This window comes from Ixodes scapularis, unplaced genomic scaffold, assembly GCF_016920785.2.
Source record: "Ixodes scapularis isolate PalLabHiFi unplaced genomic scaffold, ASM1692078v2 PGA_scaffold4__175_contigs__length_147842914, whole genome shotgun sequence".
NCBI lineage: Eukaryota > Metazoa > Arthropoda > Arachnida > Ixodida > Ixodidae > Ixodes > Ixodes scapularis.
Genome location: NW_024609879.1, coordinates 78,260,396 through 78,272,534, shown reverse-complemented (window position 1 = coordinate 78,272,534; position 12,139 = coordinate 78,260,396).

Below are 12,139 nucleotides of genomic sequence, written 5' to 3'. Positions count from 1 at the left end.
TTCCGCGTGGTTGCATCGATAGAGAGTAACACACGCATAAGAACGCGAAACAGAGCCGTGATTTAGTGTTTCCCGCGAGGGACATGATTGGCCGGATTGGTTTATTGTAGGGTTGGTGTACTTCCTTTCTCACCAAGTCGGACCAGGCCGACGCTAAATTGCGATGAAGCAAATTCAAGCCATGCCAAAAAGTGCATCGTCACGGCGCTTGTCATCTTTGTGCGTTTGCTCTCCCGGCCAATTCTATCAAACATTGACAAAACGGGCGCAATTAAAGCAGGCTCACTGTGCGTGAATGTTTTAGCCGTGAAGAGCAAAGACGTAAAGACGACGAGCGCCATTATCATGCACTTTTTGGCACTGCCTTATTGCCTCCATCGGATCAGACTGCGGTCGGACGCTGAGTGAAATGAAGCATAGGCCTCGGGCGTGACATTAAACGGGCACCGGTATAAAGGTCGGTTTGCTGGCTTTGCCACCTCACGTACGACAATTCAGGGAGAAGAATAAAGTTGACACATCTTCTGGGGGTGGCTGCGATGGGTGAGACCGTGACTATGAGCCTCGCGCTGACACAGCACCAAGTTGTGCACCGCTCTTACCGGTGCTAGATAACAAAGATAACCCAGTATTGCGAACTTGTCCTTTAAAAGCGGTTGCTGGACCTCTCTTCACAGATACGCTACTGGCTGGTCTGGAAACATTGAAGTTTTCTGCCCGAGTAAATGTCACCACAATTAAGCGGCGCTGGTCCCCAATTGAATAGAAGGTAATCCATAAACTAAACAATAGAACTTAAAAAAAAGACATTTATATTCTAAGAAGATGTAGTACCCTTCACGTGACGTGTCAATTACTCCGTTGTAATAGATCTCAAGTACAGATGGTATTTCAGATTATCCATCTTTTTGACATATCGGCGGTGTTTTTACTAGAGAGTGGGTGCGTCGAGCAACTTTCCCCACGTTGGCATCTCTGGACGCAGTTGATCAGCTAAAGGGCAACTGCGCTGAATTTCGGAAATGTTTAAATAGCGGGTGATATAAATGTAAAAGGTACTTCAAAAAAAGCCTAGTTTCCCCATGAAAAGCAAACTATTTTTCGTGCGATCTTCTTATCTACCATAAACTCAAACCGAAACTGAAACTTCGACACGGCCTCGCAACATTGTACCCTCAACGAGAGTGTCATACGCACCCACGTGGGATACAAGGGGTCATGCGACCTACCTGGGGTAATACAGAAACGACGTGGATGCACGGGGAAGGACGAGGAGTGGGGAGAGAGGACAGGCGGATCGGCGGCGGCAAAGAGGCAACGCCAGTGACGACTGAAGTCACTAGATGGGAGGAAAGCACACTTGGGAAGTAATCCGTTACTTTTCCGAGTAATATCGTAATTGCCATGTCAGTTTATTTTTCGGAAGTAATTTCCAATGTAATTTCGTTAGAAAATATTGGTAACAGATGATTTTATTTATTTGTTACTTTTTTATAAATATCAGCATAATACAGTAACTGGAGCAATACGAGCAGAACATTCATCAACATAAAGAAATCAAGTTCAACAAAATAAAAGATAGCACGAAGGGAGAATAGCCGAAAAAAAAAACACAATTGTTTTTATGACCGGTCACTAGAACCAATAGAAAAACGGGCAAGCACGTTCAAATATTCGAAAGACAAAGATCAAGCCAACGCCGAGTAGGGTGTCCGTCGCCTTCCATCGTGTTTTTCTTCCTCTCCCTGGGAGTAGAAAGCTCTTCGTGTTTATTTGGTTTTGAGGTTTACACCGTTTCACCTGATAAAAATTCATCGACGTCTCCCGCCACCAGCAGAGACATCAAACGCGGCTCCGTACCCCCTCGATTCGCAGGTTCACGACTCGCGTAACAGACGATGTAGCTTCGCGCGAGAGGGTCGAATTCGCTTTCACTTTGATGTGCACTACTGTATTCGAGCACGCTCTTGAGGCACGGCTGAAAGGCGCCCGATGCAAGGCTGAGAGCATCGTCTTCGAGGGTCCGTACGATACTTTTTTTTTGTTTACTTGTCTGGGCATCGTGATCGAGTCCAATCCTCACTTTTCAGTCAGTCAGTCAGCCAGACCAACGCTTATTGCGCCAAGAGATGCAGTAAGAGTCGTTCACCCGCTAAGGGGCCCCCTTCTATCTCCTCCTCAGACGGCGGCTAGGATCCCTTGGATGCCGGCGGCGTCTTCGGCAAGACGGACGACTTGTTTTTGCACTTGGGAGTCTGTGCTGAGCAGGGTGGTCTCCCCTGACAGTCAACTGTCAACATAAAGGGGCGGGGGGGGGGGGGGGGGGCGGCGGGGGTTAGGCCATCTAAGGGGTGCTGGCAGAGAGAGAGAACGCGTAAAAGTGGTGTGAGCTTCTATTGTTTTTTGAGACCGATAGACACCGCTTCTCTCGCTCTCTCTGCCCACCCGTCCCCTCGCCTTCAGGAATATTGGTGTGAAAGTGAGAACTGGGGGGATGAGCGATCGATAACCCGTAACCACCACTTTTTCTCTGAATGGTCGAGTTTTTGGTCATGGAGTCCGTCGTTTCCATAGCCATCTCTTAATCAGATGTTCAAAATTCAGGGCATTAAGGAGAACGGAAACCTAGAGTTTAAGTGCATACTTTGCTTGCCCAAAAAACAAACATATACACATATTGTCATCAGCAAGAAACACAAACTCTAATCTAAGGAAACACATCAAGGTAAGCTGGGACACCTGTATCCTGCATGGGCTATACATTGTAACGCTACAACCAAGTTTTTCTTTTCTTTTTAATAACAGGCGAAACACCCGAGTCATTCGGGATCTTTCTTAGATCGCTTCTTTAACTTCAAATCTCGTATTGAAAATAGACGCACTTACTGAACATGCGCGCCGCTAGCTCTGTCTGCACAATTCCAGGGATCATTTCCCGAGGCCGTAAGCTAGCGGGATGGCAGGTGTGGTTACAGATCTCGGTGCCTTGTCAGTTTACAGGTGAACGAAGTGCACCTACACTCTTTCTCTTAAATAAAATATTTTATTTTAGAAGAACTACCATAATACGGGCATATGAGAAATGGAAAGTAGTGCTGCAGAAAATGTGCTTGAAAAATATCATAAAATGTTTTCTTTGTTTTCTGGATAAGTGTACAGAAAAAAAGTGAAAGCCGTTTACAACTCCCTGTAACACCGAATTAGAGAGCAGCTCTTGAGGAGGAGGAGGGAAGGGTACTGGGGGGTGAAGTGACCCGGGGGGGGGGGGGGTCACGTGACCTTGGGGAGTCACGTGACCATGCCGATGATGTCATCAGTGACGTCACTGATGACGTCATCAGTGACGATGACGATGCGGACTCCGATGACGTCATCAGCGATGATGACGATGCGGATGTCGGTGACGTCATCAGTGACGTCACTGATGACGTCATCTGTGATGATGACGATGCGGATGCCCCCCGAAGTCACGTGACACCCCCAGGTCACGTGACCCCCGCCGAGGTCACGTGACCTCCCCGATGACGTCATCGTCACTGATGAGGTCACCGGCATCCGCATCGTCATCGTCATCATCACTGATGACGTCTTCAGTGACGTCACTGATGACCTCACCGGCGTCCGCATCGTCATCATCACTGATGACGTCATCAGTGAAGTCACTGATGACGTCACCGGCATCCGCATCGTCATCGTCATCACCACTGATGACGTCATCAGTGACGTCACCGGCATCCGCATCGTCATCGTCATCATCACCGATGACGTCATCAGTGACGTCACCGATGACGTCATCAGTGATGATGACGATGCGGATGCCGGTGACGTCATCGGGGAGGTCACGTGACCTGGGGGTGTCACGTGACTTCGGGGGGGGGTCACGTGACTTCAGGGAAGTCACGTGACTTCGGGGGGGGTCACGTGACTTGGGGTGACCTTGGGGGCCACGTGACCTTGGGATGACCTTGGGGGCCACGTGACCTTGGGGGCCACGTAACCTTGGGGTGACCTTGGTTACGCCGACGCCGACGCCGACGCCGACGGCGACGCCAACGGCGACGGCGACGGCGACGGCGACGCCAACGGCGACGGCGACGCCGACGGCGACGCCGACGCCGCTCAAGCCGGGAACGGGCCCCTAAGAGCTGCGCTCTAAAAGTGAAAGCCGTTTACAACTCCCTGTAACGCCGAATTAGAGCGCAGCTCTTGAGGAGGAGGAGGGAAGGGTACTGAGGGGGGTCAAGTGACCTTGGGTGGGGGTCACGTGACCTAGGGGGGTCACGTGACGATGCCGATGCCGATGACGTCATCAGTAACGATGACGATGCGGATATCAATGACGTCATCAGTGATGATGACGATGACGATGCGGATGCCGGTGACGTCGTCAGTGATGATGACAATCACGATGCGGATGCCGGTGACGTCATCAGTGACGTCACTGATGACGTCATCAGCGATGATGACGATGACGATGCGGATGCCGGTGACATCATCAGTGATGATGACGATGACGATGCGGATGCCGGTGACGTCCTCAGTGACGTCACTGATGACGTCATCTGTGATGATAACAATGACGATGCGGATGCCGGTGACGTCATCAGTGACGTCACTGATGACGTCATCGGGGGTCACGTGACCCTGGGGGTCACGTGACTTGGGGAGCCAAGTGACTTTGGGTGTCACGTGACCTTGGGGGTCACGTTACCCTGGGGTCACGTGACTTGGGGAGCCACGTGACTTTCGGTGTCACGTGACCTTGGGGGTCACGTGACAATGGGGAGGGGTCACGTGACCTTGGGGTGAACTTGGGGAGTCACGTGACCTTGGGTGTCACGTGACCCTTGGGGAGGGGTCACGTGACCTTGGGATGACCTCGGGGGTCAAGTGACCTTGGGGTGACCTTGGTTACGCCGACGGCGACGGCGACGGCGACGCCGCTCAAGCCGGGAACAGGCCCCTAAGAGCTGCGCTTTAAAAGTAACGTGAAAGTAATTTGTAACGTAACGAGTTAAGTATTCCGTTACTTTTCAGCGAAAGTAATTTGTAATCTATCACATATGCGGCTCGGTAATGTCTAAATGTAATCCATTACATTTTTCAAGTAACGAGCACAAGTATGGAGGAAAGTAGCGCCATTCTTTGATGTGGTGGGAAACCAACAACGCTGCTTTCTGATAGGTCGACAGAAATCACGCAGTGCAAATTGGCTTCACGGCCGCTCGCTGCTTCCCCAACGTCGCTATTACGATTCCTGTGCAACCAGGCGATTGCACCGCTGCACACCGGGCTCCCGTTTTGCGGCAGAAAGTTGTCGAGATGCCAGTGTGTTGCGCCGGCATGTGTAGCAGCCGTTGCGAAGAAGGTAAGCTTTTTCTTAGAGTGGTCATCGGGCAAGTGAGACATCGCTCGACTGAAAGAATGGTTACGGAAAATAAGCCGCAAGAACTTCTCGCCGTCGGGGCATGCACCACTCTCCGAGGTGAGCCATACGTGGACTTCAATCGACCTTGGTGTTAATTCCCCTTCAACCGACGGGATCATTTTACATCAGACGCCTTTGAAAGACACCGAGCAGACAGAAAACGAAACCTAAAACCGAACGCCGTGCCGCCGCTTTTCGCTCACTTGAAACCGCGGACGCATGCAAGGAGGCCTCCCCGACAAAGGACTATGCGATGTAAGTACAGGTTGAGTTTGAACTCTCTACTTACTCCTCCTTCGATAGTGATTATTGCCGTTCGTTCGTTCTGCGCTTTTGGTAGAGGTGTTTGCATCGCGTATCAAATTTTCGCCTTCCGGGAGATTAATAAGAATACCTGAAAACACGTGAGTTTCTTTCCAGGAACTGTTTATTTTGGTTCGCACGTAGGTCATTTTGCGTGTAAGATGTGTTTATTACTACTGTGGGGGTTTCTTTTGTTTCTTATTGCTTATCCTAGATCGCTACGGTTTTAGGGTCATATTTAAGAAAAATATTAAGGACATTTTAAAACAAGCAGTACAATGACAGAGCTCTTGCGTTACTGAGCCGATTTCAGCAAACTTTTTTGTGTCTTAGTAAGGTCCTTTCTGTCTTGCTCTTTTGGAATTAGCCACTGCAGTAGTTCGGAAGCTGTGATAAGCAGGAAAAAACTAAGACATATTTGGTTACGTTTTAATTGATTTATGCCTAGTATGCCAACATGCTTAATACATAAATAGATTTGTCAATATTTCCAGAAGGCATGTCTTCGTGGAGGCACTAGTGGCAAGTTTTCGGCAGGACGAGAATTGTTGACATGTTCAAAAACAACTAATTCTTGCAAAGCATACGAGTATCGAAATACCACATTAAGTCACATTGATGGAATGTAGGTGGCACTGAAGTACCGAGCGATAGTCAAATGAGGTGTTAGCTCTTTTCGTATTCTGTTATTTTGTGAGAGTTTGTCCTCAGAAATAGTGCGAGTCGAAGCATGCGTTTGCACAAATGATGTAATCGCATGTTTTGTTCAAACAGGTGACGCAAATATGAAGCCTGGGCTAGCTGGGCTGTGAGCGGCGAAGCAGTCTTGGCGATGTCTAAAGGTAGGTAAAATCAATCCAGTCTCTTAATTCACCGTAGAAATTTTGAGTACTTAGCAGCGTCAGTCTCACCTTACTCAACAGATGCCAGTGGTTGAGGAGCCAAGGCCGTCATGCTGCTAGGCGTTAACAATTATCAATGACTCGCCACAAAGAAAATTGTTGTACGGCATGTTTTTTTCTAATGCATTGGCTCCGTCCCATTCAGAATTAATTATAGACGGTGGCAGCAGCTCTCAGGTCGTCTCTGAGCGATACGGGAAAAAGATGTACCGCACTTATTGCATTTTGTAGTTCTTTTGTATTAACGTTTCTCCTCGGAAAGTGTGCGAGCTGAAGGATACATTCACGCAAATGGTGGGCGCGTGTACTTTGTTTAAACAGGTGACGCAGACATGCAGCGCGGGAATCAAGCAGTGGTCGACGAAGCGGCCTCAACAATGGCGGATGGTAAGCGACATCAATCCAGCCTCTTGAATTTACCGTAAAAGTTGACGGTGGTGAGCAGTGTAAGTCAATTTGTGTTCAAGAGATAGATGCCTGTGTTTAAGGAGCCATGGCCCTTATGTTGCTAGGCGTTAGCGATATTCAATATCTCGATCACAAAGGAAATGATGGTATAAGGCATCTTTTGCCGAGTGTATTAGCTCGGTCCCATTCAGAATTGATAATAGCCGGTGGCAGCAGCTCGCAGGTCGTCTCTGAGCAATATATGAACTAGATGCACAGCCCTTATTACATTCGGTAATCATTTAGTAACGTTTCTCTTCGGAAATTGTGCCGAGCTGAAGCATACATTTACACAAATGATATGATTGTGTGGTTATCGTCCGAACATGTGGCGCAGACATGCAGCCCGGGAACCCAACCGTGAGCAAAGAAGCAACCTCGGCAATTGCTGAAGGTAAGGGACATCAATCCAGTCTCATGGATTCACCGTACGAGTTATCTGTGTCAGCCACTTCTTACTCAAGAGATGCCTAATTTTGAGGAGCCATGCCCCCATGCTGCAAGGCTTTAACAATCTTCAATGGCTCGACCACAAAGCAAATGAGAGTGTATGGCATCTTTTGCCGAGTGTATTGACTCCGTCTCATTGAGAATCGATGATAGGCGCTGGCGGCAGCTCGTAGGTTGTCTCTGGGTAATACTTTAATGTACAGTGCGTTGTTGCAATCTACCGACATTCGGTAAAAGTGTGTCCACGAAAATTGTGCGAGCTGAAGCATGCATTTACTCAAATGATGTGTGTGTGTGCTTTGTCCAAACAGGTGACGCAAACTTGCGGCCTGGGAACTCGGCCGTGAGCAATGAAGCAAACAGGGCAATGGCTGAAGGTAAGTGACATCAATCCAGTTTCTTGAATTCACTGTAGTTCTCAATGGTCATGAGTGTGAGTCACTTCCAACTTACGAGATGCCTACCACTGTTGTTTTTGTTTCATCGAAAGGCGCGTCATGGCGACGTGCATTCGTTCAGCACTATTGCCGGACGCATGTTTAGGACTCTAGTGAAGCTCGTGTACAGCATTGGCTCAATTTATCATCTGCGGCATTGAAAGTTAATGTAAATATTTTGCTTAGTCTAAATAGTTTATTCGTACTTGCAGGCTCGAAGCTCGGCCATGAGCAACAAACCTTTGTGTGCAGTCGCTGGATGTAGGAAATCTTCAAATTACAACTTGGCGGAACTGTGTAAAACATTTTTATGTTAATATGTTTGATACAATTCTTTTGTGCATGTTAAGATGAGGTATTTTGTGTCATAAATATTCACATCGGTGTTTACTTTTGTTTCAGTTTGCCTAATTCATAAAGATCGGAATAAAGAACTTGATATAAAACTACAAAATGCAGAAAGTCGATCCAGCACGCTTCAGAAAGAAAGAAAAATCCTTCTGAACGGCTACCGAATGCTCCTAGCAGCTGGTCAGGTACATGCTTATAACTAATTCTGATGTTTAATATGTCTGCTGCAGTAGATGCAATTTGCTTTCTCTATATGGTCGCCAGTAATTGTCAGCGACAGAACCCCTGTCCCTCAGTATTCTCGCAACATGTCTGGTTTGCTCAGGCAAGTAGAGCACCTTTTTTCCTTCTCTCCTCTTAGTGCTGTACAAAACATTTAATAAAAAAGTACTGCATGTTGGAGAAATAACTTTGGTGAAATGTGTGCCCCAATTAATATTATGCACTGAGCGGTCATTCGGAGTTTGTGTTTTGTGTTTGCTCTTCTAATGCGGATATCGTGTTTATGCTCCTTTTGCTACTATTCAGGTGGAGGGCATACACAAGCATGGCTTGCGAGGTGGGCGTTTGTCGGACAAGTCTATCCAATTGGCCATGAAGCTACGTTGTGCGTGTGGGAACAAAGGCTATTTGTGCATCAGTAAGAATGTGGTGCCACTGCCAAGTGTTCGTACATTCCAGCGGAGGATAGAGGATGTCAAGTTCAAACCTGGTAACCAGATATGTTGTTTGTCATATGCAATGTAAAGAATGCATTGTTTGTAAAGCAGAACGTTCTTACCAAAACGTCTCCGATGTTCTACATTGCACAAATTAGTCGCAGGAAAAAAAATCTCATTTTGGCAAATGTTACATACAGTTTATTTTGTGTGATTAGTGTCGGAATGTAATTTGAATTTTTTTTATCGTATGCAGGTGTCCTGACGGGGCTTTTTTTGTCGCTTAAAAACCGAAAAAGAGTCCGCGCTTTCCACTTTTTCCCCGCTTCCTTCTCTCCCCCTTTCTACACTGTCCACCGTTGCCTGTTTCCTGCTCCGCCATGGTGAGAAGGATCTGCTTTGCAGAATCTCCACCTTAGTCGTCGGCCTGTAACGCCAATCTTGCCTCAAAGCAGCCTGTGGAATGGCCTGCTGCTCTTATGATTATGAGATGCAGATAACCCCGGGCAAAAACTATGACTCATCCTAGAAGAAAGTCATCGGAAAGATCACTGCCCCACTGGCTCCAGGATCCGTCTCCAGTGATGAACCTGCAAAACATGCTTCGAGGAATGTCGTCACGATAAAAGCAAACTGTTGCGTAAGAGTTTACAGGTAGCCACATATTTTAACAAAATACCTACCGTTTATGATTATTTACATGCTAATGGTATCTTTAAATACAACATGGCAGTATTTCTCACTAATAAACTATGTCACTAATAAATCCAATGAAAAGGAGGCAAGGTTTACCTTTTTATATTTGAGACAAAAGGGGATAAATAAAAGTAGTAGCCAACATTGATGCTAAAAGCCTCTTGATGTGAATCATTTTTACATGGACATCCAGTTGCTCGGCTCAAGTGAAGAACCTCACATTCGACCTCATCAAAAAGTGCGAGTCAATTGGCCTTACCATTGATGCCATCATGACGGACATGGCCAAGGGAACCTGGGCCTTTGGAGGGAACATGGCATTACTGCCACTAATCTTGGTAAGACCTCAGTCTACTCTTAACCTCCGTGTACCAGCGGGTCTGACCGAGAGTCGTACTTCCTAGCAGATGCACTGCAAATCCTCAAAAACCTAAGAGATTATCTTGTGCGAGAACACACTGTCGTCATTCCGCACGAGATGGTACAGAAGCACAACCTTCCATCAAACAAGGTAAATTTGGATTCTTGTCAATCATCATCAGTCACCACTTGTGCTCAAATAGTCATCTGATAGTATAAGTGTAGTTGAATACCACTCGTGCGCTCCCCTTGCTTCTCTGAACATTTTGCTATGCAGGTGTCGATCAACTATGTCCGAGAGGTGGCCCCAAGGGATGGAACAAGCGAGTTGAAGTTGGCACTCCACCTAAGGACAGGCATCTTGGTCACCGCCATTATGAAAAAAATGAGCGTTGCTTCGGCCCTGGGTGTGATAAACCATAGCACAGGGTCGGCAATACGGGCGCTCGTGAATGAGGGCTAGATGTCCTCTGAGCTACAACGACAGCGTGGTTTCGAAAACCATTTTTAAGTGGTTCCGCCTATTACTATCGCGCAAGATGAGCCTGGTGATGAGTGAGATTGACGCTGGGAAACATGACGACGCCGTTGAGTTCTTGTCTGAAGCGCGGGACCTCTTGAAACGACTCACAACCCAAGGATCAGGTAAGAAGCCAGCGCGGAAACCTGTACAAATTGGTGTCCTCATCACAACTACGGCTCCATCCATTCAAAACTTTACTTTAAAGAGAATGGTTTTAGGTACTTGTACCTCAGTCGGTTCTCTCAAAACGCACCTGAGAACCTTTTTAATGTCGTTAGGCAAACAAAAAATACCGTGCCGCGACCTGTGCAGTTTAAAACTGCTTTGCGTACAATTAAACTGTCAGTTTTTTCAACTATGCCACACAAGGACCTATGAGATCGACACCTATCATTGTCTGGCGGGCATTATTTCTAAAGTGTAGGCTGAGCCGGAAGAGGTGCTGCAAGACGTCGTCGTCCTAGAGGTATCTGAGTGGGAGTTGCCTTACGAAGATGCTCAGTCTCAGATGTTAGCTCAGCCCGTCGACGACCGTATTGCTACCAATTCAACAAGTGGGCTGAAGTCGACCGATCAACTCTCGCTGCAGTACCTTTGTGGGTATACTGTAAAAGCCGTCTGCACAAAATTAAAAAAAAATCTTTGTGCCAGGTGCAAAGCTGCACTAACATGCCCTCAGAACACGAAGCACAGGAACCGATTCAGTTGAAGTCTTGCCGAAGACCTAATGAGTCAAACGCACTGTTCATGGTGTCGACACCTGTTTTTGCCTTGTTGGACACGTGTTAGGTTGTCTTTCGAGCATACTAATCGAACATTGTAAATGGTACTGCTGACGAACCAGGCATAACTGCGCTGGTGCTTTGTGATTTTTTAGGAGAGCATCTCCCGAACTGTAATGAGGTTGCACAAAAATTTGTTTCAGCTTTCCTGTTGATGAGGCTGCGCTTTGCTCTGCGGAAGTACAATGATCGTCATACACTAAAGCAGAGAAACTCGAAATGTGGAAACAGTAGCGTAGGGATGCGACACTGCTAATGCCGTGCGGAAGCAACTTAAGCTAGCAATAGACCAATCTCTCCAAGCGTTTGCGGCATGCATGGCGCTGCCATAACTTTAGTTCACATGACGAGCAGCAGTGAACGAGACGGTGTGCGCAGTCTCGTGCTCAGCGCACGCATAGTCACTTGACGCACGGAGAGCACCAGCGAGGTTGTCACACGTGCAAAAAGTCTAAAGTTTCCTGCATGCATCACGGTATGGGGAGATTCATTCATTGTATAGACGCTTTGCAGCAGCTGTGCATGGGCGCCGCCATAACTGACCTTCAATTTTTGTTTCCTTTTATTCCGTTCGCTTCACTTCACCATTGCCACAGCAGGCCAGGTTATTGTCACTTTAAGTGCTGCTGTGTCCTTCTCCCCAGCATAGGCCCTTGTGGAGACTCGTCAACGCCCGCTTCAGTGGCTCGGCACCTCGGTAAGACAAGAGAAGGGCGGCTATGGCGGCTCAATTTGGCGCGTGTGTAAAGCGTCTATTCTTCCATCGTTAAGTGGTTAGAAACATTTTATTTATTTTAGTGG